Genomic DNA, 14,958 nt, shown 5'->3' with positions numbered 1-14,958 from the left:
GAGTGCAGGGTCCTTGGAGAGGCAGTTTATTTTGTTGCAGGGCAGAACAAGAGACATTGGCTACAGAGTGATTAAGGCACTTTTAAGCAGTTGTAAACTGGTTTGCACTATGGTAAGCACTGCCGACCTCCGTTTATGTTTTCTTACAGTCAGTTAGCTTCAAATCTCTCAACCTGTGTAGGCATAGCTTAACCCCATGCAAACCCACACAAACCCGCTTACCGCTGCTTAACAGTGCTTACTGCCACTTGCTCCCATGCTAATTCCTTTAAAAGAAAAGAAAAAGGGGTTGATAGGACAGTGGTGAAAACACGGCACAAAGAGGGAAAGACAGTAGGGAAAAAAGCTAGGCATGTGCAGGAAGGGTATAGGAAAGGTCCATAGCTGCCCATTTCTTCTACAGCAACAGCTGTGCATATACACTATATTTCAGGTGCATTTGGACCCTCAAACCCCTGGGAGAGGGGTGAGGAAAACATATATTCATTGTGATGCCAATTAGACCAGATTACATGTGTCCAGTGGACATGTGTGCGAAATGGACAGCTATGTATGAGACAAGACTTTTTTGTGGGAACAGATTGCCCTTTTTTTTTCAGGTGAGAGTGGGATGTTGGGGAGGGGTAGTAGGTATATTTGGGGAGGTAGGTTGGGTAGGTTAACAGACAAGACACACAAGACGCATACAGGGCCAGTATATGACACATGTTGGGGGTAAACACCTTGGACGGGGCCGGGTGTTTGGAAGTGGCAAGCCCATGAGTCCCCAACTGGAAACAGTGGGGCTGAGGTCCCCACCCATGGGCAGTCACCACTGCAACTTCACGGCCCCGAAGGTGGCTGTGCTGGGGGCTGTGTAGGAGGGGCAGGCTCACCTTCTAATAGCACCACTCAGCCCTCAAGCTGGCATAGGCACTCTCAATACTCCAGATTGAGCACCTTATGCACCACGGCCCGGACCTGTTGATGGGTGACAGGTTACGCTCTGCACCCGGTCCGAGGGAGGGGGCAAGCCCCATCCCCTGCAGCGGTTCCACCCAAAGGTGGCACAGGGCCTAGAGAGGAGGAGGTCCCAGGCTGAGCCCCAGATGTGCTGGTGCTCGGTGCCTTGGCCAGCTGAGGTGGGACAGATGGGTCCGCTGGGACCCTTCTTCCCATACGAGCTGTGTTGTCACAGGTTTATGACAGATATGGGTTAGTAACAGTCAACAGCATTCAGGATTAGTTATAACAGCATGCATAGGTATTCCCATTAACCTAACACACAAGATTTAAGACAGTTGCAGAGCAAGCAGAACACATGCATATATGGAACAACATTGGCCATTACAGGAGCATGCAGGTTTCATTGATGGCAACAGGCCACCAATATGGGTGCATTTTCACATGGCATATGCATAGAAATAAATGTGAATATTTATAAACCATTAGGACATATGTCCCAACAAACGTTTGGAGTGTACACATACCAGTTGAGGAGTGTCATTGGGTTATTATGCCCATATGGTAGGGTTGAGAGAGAGGAGTTCAATTAACAACTAATCCTTGTAGTATTCACAACATTCTTAGTCACTGCAGTGGTCTTTCCCTTACATGTATTATTACACTACACAATGGCCTTATATTGTACACTGGCATGTTTATAAATTATTATATATATGACTGGTGTCTTACATACAGGCATGACAGGCTGCAGGTGTTAATGCAACATATGTTGAGAATTGCTGTCATACACTTTGAGTGAGGTGCTAGAATGACAGGTTTGTTTCCATATACATTCTCTGACTAAGCACATGTTTGACTATCAGTTATATGTCATTGACAGCTGCCTGTAATTCTTGGATCATCACTTTGGATTTTCAGGGGAACAGGGTACCAAGCTGGTGATATGGGCCATTTATCTGGGCATGCTAGACAGATTGGAACAGTTGTGGGGTATGAATATGCATACAACTTACAATGTGAACATTCTAGCAAATTATATACTGTTGTTGGGTGTAAGTATGCATACAGCTTTCTATCTGAACATTGTATCAAAATCTGTACAGTTGTGGGGTATGATTATGCATACAACTTAGTAGCACTCCCACGAGTCAAACTCCTGCTGTGTGTGACAAAATATTATAGCTAACATCACAGTACACTGTGCTATCAGGGAACTGATGTAAAGCTTTTGACTGTTTTCTAAGTCTCCCTAACTTGTACAATATAACTGACCTCTTGGTACTTCCAGCATTGTTATGCAGGACTTCATGCCCATTTTATCTGCATACCACGGTGTGGGTGACACTGGTTAAGATACAACAGTACTATTTATAGCATGGAACAGATCGCCAACATATGAGAGAAGAGTAAACAGAAGCACTCCAGGAGTTACAGTTTTATTAGCAAACTATTGCACATTTATTTCTACTTGTGCAACACTTTCTATGACTCTTATATTTATTTGTTATGACAGTACATGCAAACTGATTACTAACCTGCCTCGCGATGCAGTCTTTGCAGCCTAGCATCATGGGCTTGTTGGTTTGCAGCCCGCTCATCTGCAGCTGTCAGAGAAATTCAGTGATATTTAGCCATACCTATACATAGTATACACAAGCTAGGCAATTATTTAATACTTAGTAGAATGAGTACTTAGTCAATACTGGGGCATTGGACATCTGCCGAGACTCCTGGATCCACTGTTCCAGAACACCCCCCCCTCTGCCGCTTCAGGTCAGCATGGTGGTGCCTCATCTGCTCACCAGTCCTGGGGATACCTGTGGGACTGGTGAGGTCACGGGCAAGACTATCCCAGGCCCCCATTTTATACTGTGAGCCCTGGTACTGGCCCTACAGTACTCTCTGGTCATGGTGTTTTACCAGGAGCCTTACCATGATTTTTGACTCCTGGATGCTCCAGCGCTGCGCTCTAAATTCAGTGCCTTCACCCACACCAGCCATTCTGCCTGCAGTAGGAAGCTACAACCAGTTATGGGTAGTATTCCCACCTGTGGGGTTTTAATACAGCCATTTTCCCACACTTCCCTGTGATTGGCTAGTTTTGAAAAGGCTAAGCTATGGGCAGGCTTGCTTACATGAGGTTGGCACTGCTTAAAGATGTATACCACTAGGCAGATTGAATTGGCTCCCATACATAGTGTTTACACTTACTAACTTGAGCTGTGCTGCAGTTAGCATTGCTTAATAGTTAATTAGCACTATATCTGTCATTTGTCAATGATTTATTCTTCATTACAAGTTATATATGTGTCTGGTACCTGTGATTCATGTGTACATACACTGTATGGGGACCTGGGGACATCTACACTTTATTACAATAATACCTCAAATCTATGCTTACTGCAGTACTCCAGTTCACATATTTATGTTCTGTGGAAGGTTATCCAACATCACACTGTACATAGATTCAGTTCACATGTTTGGTTTGATTTTCCTGGGGTGAGAATTAGTTTGCTGATACCTCATGCATAACTATTGCTATGATGCCTTAGTGGTTAACTACTGTGACTATAATATACAAGGTCCTCAGTTTGCAGAGGCAGGTTATTTTGTTTCTGGGCAGAACATGGGCCGTTGGATCCAGAGTGTTTAAGGCACTTTAAAGCAGTTGTAAGCGGGTTTGGACGGCTTTGCGTGACGGTAAGCACTGCTAACCTCCGGTTACAGTTTTTTACACTCAGTTAGCTTCTACTTTGCTTAATCTGTGTAGGCAATGTTTACCCCCATGCAAACTCACTTAGACATGCTTACTACTGCTTACTTGTGCTTAAACCTGCTTACTAGTGCCTTATTCATTATGACACTGACACTTCACATGTGCATTTCATGCAGTACTCCAGTTCACATTTAAATGTTATTATGTAGGTTATACGGCAAAAATATGTAAAAATATGTCCATATACAGATTTCACATGGAAAATGATATGTGTTGCATTGGGTCTCAAACCGGGAATGCCTGTTCATTAGGTGGTACTTGCGTATTATCGCAACCAGATTTTTAAGCCCGTGTAGTTCCTGATGTTATCGCAAACTGACTGTATAGTGAAGTAAAAAGGGGTCTCTGAAGTCCAAATCACTTTTTCTATCACCTTGCTTCTGAAACACTAACTGGAATAACAGCCAAAGTCCTCTTACTTGGTAGCATCCTTTACTGCCATAACTTCAGCCAAAATGACATGAACATAGCAGAATAAAGAATGCTGTATTCCTAAATGTCTTTCGCAAAGTGGCAAAATGGTACTTAACCCTTCATAGACCCCTTTTTACTGAAGCAGAAAGTCATTTCACAATCACATTTCTACTTACAGCAGGTTACAAATTTGGTGGCAATTTCATGTGAAATATGATGAGCAGACCTGATTACATTATGCCCGATTTGGTAGAGGAAAAGGGTTCATTTCCGAGCCACTTTACTTTCTCTGACTGTAGTAGTACACATAAAGACCATGTGAACTCTGCCCTGCACACTCCAATGTCTGTGAATGACAAGCCAGCACCAAAACCTGTAACTCCTTCATTGAAACTCCTAAACTGCTAAGCTGTGAACATACACACACATGCATGCACGCAGACACACACACACACACACACACACACACACACACACACACACACACACACACACACACACACACACACTGAAATATAAGGCCAAGATCATCCAGTGACAGTGGCAGACGCACACACTTCAGGTAATTTCTAAAAAGCCTTGAACAGAAACCCTAAATCACTGCTTCCCGGTACTCTCAGTAAAGCAACAGCCTACAGTTCCACCGCAAAGCACAAAGACAGAAAGCGGTAAAGGACACTACCCGCTAAAACAAAATCTGCCATTGTTCCTCTTCCTACATGTTATTCCCAAAGTGGCAAAACAGTACTTAAGAATTCACACACCCCTTTTACTTAAGCAGAAAGTCATTTCGCGATCAGATTATCAGTTACAGGAGGTTACAAAATCTGGTTGCGATAATACGTAAGTACCCATTAGGCATATGCTCTAACCACTACACTATTGCTGTGCTACTGCATTTGCATATATATTCTTTTTTTTATCCTCTTCAGCCTTTTCAGCTGTTTTAACCATAGCTAAGCAATGGGCAAAACCCACGCACTTATGGTTAGCTGTACTCAGGGTTTTAAAAAAAATAAATACAAGGGTTCCTTCACTTTATTTCAATGTACTGTTGCTGTTGAACACATGGGGACTGTTGGTGGGGATATGTGGATACCTATGAATGGTCTCACTCATTTATTTACACTTTCTTCTGTTCTACTTTGCAGGGGCATGTTTATTCTGAGAGCTCTGCTCTCAGACATGCCCCTTGCACTCGTCCACGCTCAGTGTAGGATTTGGAGCTCAGGCAGTGCACCTTCATTAATATGCATGGCGCGTTGCCGTCCTCCTCTTAAACTGCCGCTTACGTGCTGGACTAGTTTAGTCCTGCAGGGCAGATTAGTAAATCCAGGGGCATATTTTGGTTACATGTTAAAAGATCGAACAGTTGAAATATCGAACTGCATATGGTCGAGACCATATGCTCGATATTTCAAAATATCAGTCTTTTGACATGCCTAAAAAAAATAAAAGAAATCAAGTAGAAGACTGTAATGCAGGGAGGCAAGCCCTCCTGCATCCCCCACTCCCCCACTACTTAAATATACCAACTCCGAGATCGCACTACAGCAGGGAATAGGAAAACTTCCCATTCCGTGCTGTATTCTCAGTGTAGCGTGATCTCAGAGTTGGTATATTTAAGTAGGGGGGTGTGGGGTGCATTACAATCTTCTACTTAATTTCTTTTCTTTTTATTTTAGGCATGTTAAAAGATCAATCTTTTGAAATATCGAGCAAATGGTCTTGACCACATGCAGTTCGATATTTCAACAGTACAATCTTTTAACAGTTAACCCCATATTTTATAATTGTATTAAATTATTTAACTTTAACCCCAAAGCCATCCCCTTCCTTGATAGGGAAAACTTGAACAAGATTAATATATCTATATCTCTAAAGCACTAAATAACTATCCTACAAAAAAATCTTTAAATCTTTAAACTTATTTCTCCCTTTTAATGCTTTACAACCATTCCACCTTAACCCTAATCTTAAACTGAACAAGATAATGATCAATTTAGACCAATACCCTCTAATTAAAGACAAATCTTTAACTTATTTTTTTCCCTTTCAGACATGCATCTATCTCTGTTATGAGATAACAGATGAACCCTCCCAAACGTTATACAGTCATTATAAGATAAATTAAAAACTCTGTCACTCTATCTTGGAGGAAGCTACTTTGACTTCAAATGATATTAAAATCTGCAAAACCCTATGAAATCTACTTTAGCATAAAAAGAAAATGATTTCTAACTCTTATAAACTTATTATGTCTATTAAAACTCAAAAAGAGGTCATTCATTTGAAATACTGGCACGACAAAGATCCATCAATTTCATCTAGTCAGATTTCCCAATCTATTCAGTTAGCTTCACAGCTTATCCCCTTTACAAAGCTTAATTATACCCAAATCATGTTACTAAACAATGCTTACCTTACTCCATGTATCTTAAATAAAATCTATCCCAATGCTTCCCCATTATGCCCATACTCTCCCATCCATAAAGTTGATCGTATTCATATTTTTGGAGCTGTAAATGCTTCTACAAACTTTGTTGCTCCTTAAGGGTCCAAATAGAAAAAGTCAACCCTGTATTGGAAGTTTACCATACTACATACCCCCCCCCTTCCACACCGGGTTGTCTAAATTACAATTACGTATCTTGATTTTACTTTTTGTATTAAATAAATACTGCATTACACCCAACTGGAAAAACAAGTCCTCACTATCATGGGATGGATTCAAATGCTTAGCTACTGAATATTTACTAGCTCACCAATACTTAATTTACTGCTTAAAACTCCACTCTTACTTTATTGAATACTGGAATATACTGTTTGATCATATTTTATTCTAATGTTAATTATGTTTATTCTTTATTGGGCAAAGGGTACATTTGTATATAGTTATTTGTAATTATTTTTATATATTTTGTGTATTTTTGTTATTATTGTAAAATTTGAATAAAGAGATTTAAAAAAAATATATTAATGCAGTTGAGTTTGCCATTGTGTAAACTTGAAGAAGAAATCTTTTAAAACATTGCACATAGCATGGTTTTGGAATTATTGATGCAAATATGAACAAGCACTATTTGACACCCAGAGGCGACAGTAGGCATTAACTGCAGGTGCACCTGGAGGCATCACTCAGATATAATGAGTTAAGAGAAATGCCTTTAATACATTTGTGAGTTCAGCTCACTCTAAAGCCTTGTAAGACTACAATAATAAAACTTAGGCTGACTAATCAATGCAAATTTGGTAGCTTTATGATAAACCTGTTCCTGTTTGATAACTGCAATGACACATTAGAATAGGAAATAGCTCTAAATAAGATTATTGATAAAGTAATCATCTTTGCAAGTGTTGCATTGTAATACAGCGTACACTGCTGCCTTGGCAAACAGGAATTCCTCTTGTTGATGTCAGATTAATGTACTGCTGGATTTTTTTGAATCTTCCATGTTTTTAACACATATCTTATGTACCTAATCCTGATGATCACATTCACTGATTGCACAGCTGATGAAACTGTCACTATATACTAAGAGCTTCAAATTCTTAGTCTGGGGATGCTTATTTATACAAGTTATATTATGAGCAGGATTCATAAATGACTTATGCACATTGTAAAGTGCAAACTACAATAACGCTGTTTGTGATTCATGAATATGGGCATCTGTTCAATGAAATGTTGTTCTCTGCTTTCAGCTTATGCCACTCTGTAAAACAACTGCAGAAAAGTAACAGAAGGGAGATGCTTTCCTAATGGATGCCTGTTGCCCACAAAGTGCAAAGGCTGTACCTCAGAGCCCTGGCAAGTTATTATTCTCCCTCATTTAGTATTTTGCACACATGGCTTAGGTTGTACAATCACAGGGTGAGAAGAGGATTATAGATTTTTGGATTCTTACTAAGCTTACAGCCAATGGTGATCATCTAGAAGCTCAGCTACATCATCTAATACTGGTGGAAGACTAAGGAGGTATTCAGTTAAGTAGTCTTCTCCATTTATCCCTGGTGAACAATTGCAATCACCCATACAGTCATCAAGATTGGTTTTAAAGGTTGCTGGGGAAGTATTCTGCTTACTAGGCAAAAGCAGCATATTGCAGAAATGAGGAATCTATTCAGTTAGGCATCTGTCAAGTAATCTGATTTTGTTAATGTGGTAATATAGGTTTAGATCTCTAGAGTGGGTATTTGCTTTGCCATTAGGTCTGGTGAGGTGAAGATCCAAAAAGTCCTGGGTCATTTATACCATGGAAGGCTAAGCAGAGATCACCCTTCTGTATGATAATTAGTAGAGGAGCATGGATTTTAGTCTATCAGAGTGCCTAAGGCTACTGGGATCCAATATATTTTTGGTAAGGAAAAGTTATGGTATGTCAAGATGTTTTTGACACTTAGTGAAATATGTGCGAATGGGTCAATTATATTCAATGGCATTTGAATAATGGATGAATAAACTGAGACTATAACAACTTTGAACCTTGAGGATATACCACAAAGAATAATCTGCACACAGTAGAAAGATTTTCTAACCCCACAGAAACATGGTAGTAAAAGGAGAGTCTGTTATCAACATATGTACCCAAGTCCTTGATGACTATATCAACTTTAAGTATAATGTGATCAATATTGTAAGTAGTAGTGAAGCCATGTTTAGCAAAGTAAAGTATGTTTCATTTCTTGGAATTGTAGGAAATTCCATGATTAATTAACCAAGGCATTGGTAGTTTCAACCTTTTTTGTGAATCTGAGTATGAGAATTGGATTTAGTAATCATCACCAGTGTGCGATCTTCAGCAAACTCGGTTAGCCATATTCCCTTAATATTGGATTTTATGTCACAGAAATATATGCCAAAGAGGAGGGGAACCAGGGCATAGCTTTATGCAATACCACTGGGGATATTCTTCTTTATAGTGCAAATATCCCCAGTTTTAGGTTCTGTCAGGCAGCCAGTTACAAATCCACCAGACCGTGCATGGCTTAATGCTGAGTTGATGAGTTGGTGAAGTGTCAAAGGCCTTGGCAATATCCAGATATGCAGTATGGACTGCATGCCACTTATCTGTGGCCTTAGTAACATTTTAAAATAACTGAACCTGATTGAATAGGCATAATCTGCATTTAATAAAAACAAGCTTGTGTATATCCAGAGATATAAAGTCACATATATCATTGTTTATTAGTTAGCTATAATACATTCCATAGACTGCAAATAACACTAGAGAGTCTAATAGATTTGTAATTCCCAGGGTCACTAGGCAGATCACCTTTATGCAAGAATACTGCAACTGTCATTCTCCATACCTTAGGGACATAATTAATGGAGACTATCAGGCTGAAAATTTAATGGAGGGGATTTGCTAGGTGGGTTTCATACTTCTCAACAGACACCCATGAATATTTTCAGAACCCATGGTAGTGGTAGTGCTTTTGGTCCCAGTTGATCTCAGGATAGGAGGTGTGATAGGGAAAGGAGGGGAACGAAGCAAGAGTGAGTGGAGTGTACTTGAATGAAAATTTGTCCACAAGAATATTAGCAATGCCCTTGGCATCTAAGAAGGAGATATAAGTGGTGATAAGTTCAGTATATAACTGTAGGTTACTTCTAAGATTCCTAATATATCAGAAGAAGGTCTTATGGTTGTCTTCTGATTTAGCTGTAATCCTAAGTTCAAAGTTGGCCTTATATTTCCCAGTGGTAAATTTGAGAGAGAGTCATCAGTTTTAAATCCCTTTTATAATGATGAAGTTGACATTTTAAGTGATGACCAGGTGTTTTTTTTCTATTTATTATAGAGTTTGTTGATGTGGTAGTTCCATCATATGGGTTGAATGCTAATAATTTATGCTTATGCCATACTGCTAAGGATACCTCAATGTATCTATGCAAGGAGGGGGGTTAAGTTCACAACAGTAGACAACAGCCTCATTTCCAAGGATTGCTGGGAAACTATACCAGTTGTGATTATCAGTAGGATGAGTAAATAGTAAATAAATTGTTTTGTAATAATCTCTGAAAGAAGAAGATTTCTTATGGACTAGAAAGCAGAGTTTTCTTAGAGAATCTCACAGTGAGATGGTTAAATTTGACTAGGGAGTGGGTAAGAACTATGTGTGGGGTAAGAACTGTGTGTTTATCAGAATAATACATGCTTTATGATGAACATATCAAACATAGGAGCCATTCATGTATACATTATTGAAATATATAGAAAATGTAGAAGTATGGGCGGGAGTCTTTATTTTGGACTTTTATTTTTATTTTAGAGAAAGAAAAGTTGTGAAAGAAGTCCGGAAGTAAGATGTGAGCAAGAGTTGGGGGTTTGGTAGCAGGAAAAGACAGACATGATAGACAGGGTGTGTGGTAACACAGTGATAGAGGATGAACACAATGGTGACGGATGCATCAAACAAAGTGAAGACAATGGCAGGGGGAGAACTGTAGAACATACAGGGATGGACATACAGACAAAATGCAGGGGAGGACCAGGATTGCAGAATAGAATTGGCTGTTTGCAGATGCAGTTTCTGCCAGCTTAGGCTGAGTGGGAGATTTCTCATCACCCTGGGAAATACTTGGTTCTGCCTCAGAAGGTGTGGAGTCAGTGCTGGGCAAGGATACAAGTCAACCAGTCACTGGAGTTTGGTCTCCTTGCAGCCGATGCTGGCATCTAACCTCCTGTATATTATCTTCCCCACAAGTTCTTCTAGGTCCTGATGGGTGACCACGTTATCACCTCCACTTGTACTGCTATAAGTCAGTGCCACTGTACCATTTTGATGCAGATGGTGCATGCAGGGTAGGTGTTGGTGAGGCAACTATGGCAGGTTGTGGCCCAGATGGTCTAGATGCTTTTGAAGATGGTGGTGGCATTACTGCTGCTACCTGTGGGTGTTTGTGTGTGTGTGTGTGGGGGGGGGGGGTTGGTGATGACAGGCCTTGTCAGTGAGATTGGTCTAGATTATTGTACTGCAACATATAATAGTAAAAGAAATGGAGAGAAACAACAACACCAAAAATAATAAACCAAATAAATGTATGTAAGAGAAAGAATACTGACAAAGTGGGTAGGGGAAGAGACATACAAAAGCAATGGAAATTATGTTCCAAACTAGATACTGATAAAGTTAAGCATAGTACACTTTTAGCAGTAGTACTTAAAATGTCATCAGCCTGTTTGTCTGAATTTAATATGGAGAAGGGTGGGGGAACTAATCCAAAAGTCATCATTACAAGCAGCCTGACATAAGATAATATATCATCAGGAACTATTTATTAAAACATTACATTTGTGCTTATGACCAGTAATGCAATTTGAGTTTTGGCAATAATAAAACTGTACATATACAAAAGAAACATGCTGATTGCCCAAAATTATGTCCTTAACAGGTGATAGACAAGGGACATATACTTCTATTGCATATTAAGAATTGCCCAGAAAATTGCTACCTATGGATCTTATATATATGGACCATGTAGTGGTACATTGATATTACTGAGGCAACAAATATAGTTTTCCATGATAATAATAATAAAAAAAATTTTGAAGGGAGGGAAGGGGAATTGAACCCACAGTCAAACTAACAATCTCAGAGAGAAAAGACGTAATATAATAATCCACTTGTCCAACTACATAGAAGAGGACATGCAGGAATGCACTTCTAACATTGCAGTCATGCTACAGCCCTTGATCTATGCCTAGTACTTAAGGGTAGTACTGGCAGATGTAGTACTGAATTAGTTTTAATGCCGACAGCTGTTACTATGAAAACACAGGCACATTTTTATGACAGTATGTATACTCACCCGGTGCTGTCTTAGGTGCTCTAACTTGCTCCTTTGCATCACCCTATCCCTTTTGATCTCTGCAGTTGTTAAAGAACTAAAAATGGCATAAGGACATGAGAGATGATGGCATGCAGTGGCAGGTTATTTGGTTAGCCATGGAGATCACTACCCAGTTAAATATAATTAGAACAAATAAGTGGCTTATACTTTTCACAAATCTGTATTTTGTCTTTTACTGCCCTATCTATGTTGTTCTACACTTTATATTCCTGGTGGACACCTGCAACTTGATTCCCAGGCTTGAGCACATTTGTGGGCACAAAGTGCAACATTTAGATGGACATTGGTCTGATATGCTACGTGGGACTCCATGCATTTTCCTCAGTTATGCATTCACTGAGTACATCATTCTGTTCAAAGGTGACACATATGCCATTGCTATGGCCTGGACACCCTCTGTCTTGCATTCAGTCCAAATGTCAAGTTTGAATTTGATTGCCTAATCTTAAGTCTTTTAAGAATGTAGCATTTAACCACATTATAAATGGTATGTGATTCCTAAAATATATTACATAAGGAACCCGTTTAAAATTGTAACAGAATATAACTGATTTATATGGTGTGTGTAACATAACTTTAAAACTAGTCTGACTTATATTTTATTTTATTTTTAGTTATTTATTTGACATTTGAAAACTGTGAAACTCTGAATGGGTTAGAAACCCATTATCAGCAGACACTCAGGTAGAAACGCTCCACAATAGAAAAAATATAGCAAAAATATAACAAAGCAAACATGACAACAGCTAATATTCAGTGAAAGCAGAAGTAAGGAGTAAATAAACATATGTATATGATAATCTTCACAAGCATTACTAACATGTTAGTGTTTTTATAATAGAATATAAACCTTGCTCCCACTAAGTTAACAAAAAGATAAAGGAGGCATGTGGTATAGGAAAATGCGCTGTATACAAAAGAGAATTTACAAGTAAATCTAACATGTGGGAGGCATATAGAAAAAAAACATTGTAGGTAGCATATATAAAAACATTGATGTTTGTGATTACAGACAATACATTTCATGGAGAAAGTTCAATAGAGAACAGCAAATAGCATATTTTTCTTGAGAGACATAGTAACCCCAAGATGGAGCTGCAAGGTAGATGAAGAGGTTAATTAGAGGACTAAGGGGAGAGAGTGGTGAAAAAGTAGTTGAAGTAGGAGAGGCAAAGATGGGGGTACTATAGCTGAGTTATAATTTGAGATATGAGTATAGAACCTTTAAAATACTTATTTAAGCATGATCTGACAATCTGTGTATCTCACAGTTTAAGAATGCAGCTCAGATAAAAAAGATTTATATTTTAGAGTGTGTTTTTTTTTATTTTTGACATATTTTTTCATGTGAGATTAACTATATGGTCTTGAAATCTACACTAAACATTGCATTCCATTGTGAATGTATTTTGTCTAAAGCAAGTGTAATATTGGACGGATGTCACACATTTTGTGTGATCAAAATGATTACTGCAGAATAGTGAAATAAACCTAATGTGAGAGAAAAATTCATTCTCAAAATCAGACACAACTTATAATAAAATATTTTCAAAACCACGTCTCAAAGATTATCTAAAATTAGGAGCTAGAGAAATCTGCAGGTGTTCAGTTTTGAATAACTTTAGCATTTATGAAACAAATAAATTACCCTATATAATTTGTAAGCTATATGACCACAGACAAACTGATTAACAGAGCAAGCGCTGCTGCAGAAAGATTGCTTGCAGCTTAGACAATAAAAAGTGGTAGCCTTTATTAAAGGAGATTTTCTTCCACTCTTTCTAATGAAGTGATTGATTGCTACCATAGTCTGAAAGAATTTTTAAAAATACAAGTTCCTAAGTCTGTGTGTAGGATACATCTTCTACCATATATGTACAGTTACTTCAAGAACAGTGCATAAAATGGCAAAGAATCTGAAATTACACATTATAACAGCCCCGGACTCCAAGGCTATTGATAACACTGATGAAATGCATTCTTAATTTTCTCAGTGCATCAATGTTGGGTAAAAACATTTCTCATTTCTAAACAGGCAATCTGTCATGGCTGAGAAAGGTGCATGCAGATTAGCCACCCTACCCATTTAGAAAACTATTACTAAATAAGTACAACTTGAAGCATTCCTCTGGGGTTGGGACTATTACAATGTTGCATTCCTGTGTAACAGCTGCCTGCCAATAAATTTGCAATCAAAAGCTAAAATATAATATAAAGCAACATGGGCAGTGATTAACCACAAATGTAAACTGACAGAAATCATTATATAACAGTAAATTACATTTTCAGCCACCCAGCCTCAGACAAATGTATTAAAATGTGTGTATTTTGCTGCACATAATGCCATGAGTAATACATATGTACATAAATAAAATCATTAAATGACAGATCCGTGTCTTTAATCCAAAATACATCTATGCAATATTGAACTTTTTGTGTGAGACATCTGTAGGAATGAATATATTGAAACTCAACATTCCAAATAAAGGATGCTAAGCTGAGGTCAGAATTTTCAGTCACATCTCTAGCATCTTATTCAGTTATCCATGTGCTTTCTAATTTACATATTTTCTCTTTGTTTTAGAATTTCTCAAACATATTGCCATACTATTAAACAAGATACATTTATTGTAAAGTAACATACCATGTTTCTGATACGTACTGAATACTTAAATAAGATCTAGGTTTGCAATCTTTTTTTAATGTTTTATGGTTAAGCCAAAACACTGTTCCTATCCTGTTATAAGACCTTAGTAAAAGCATATACTATAAAACTATTGTGCTACTTAGTTACTTATACAGAATCTGCATCACACTAGTACAATATTAGGCAATTTCTAATAATTATACAGATGCTAACTAGTAAAAACAGACCTGATGTCTCAAAATTGCTTGTATATTTTTATGTATATCAATAAAATGACAAAACAGGGTTGTATTACTAATAGGATGTCATTAATGTGTCATA

Source organism: Protopterus annectens, chromosome 6.part0, assembly GCF_019279795.1.
Source record: "Protopterus annectens isolate FY-2018-M chromosome 6.part0, PAN1.0, whole genome shotgun sequence".
Taxonomy (NCBI): Eukaryota; Metazoa; Chordata; order Ceratodontiformes; family Protopteridae; genus Protopterus; species Protopterus annectens.
Note: the sequence above shows the minus strand (reverse complement) of the source record.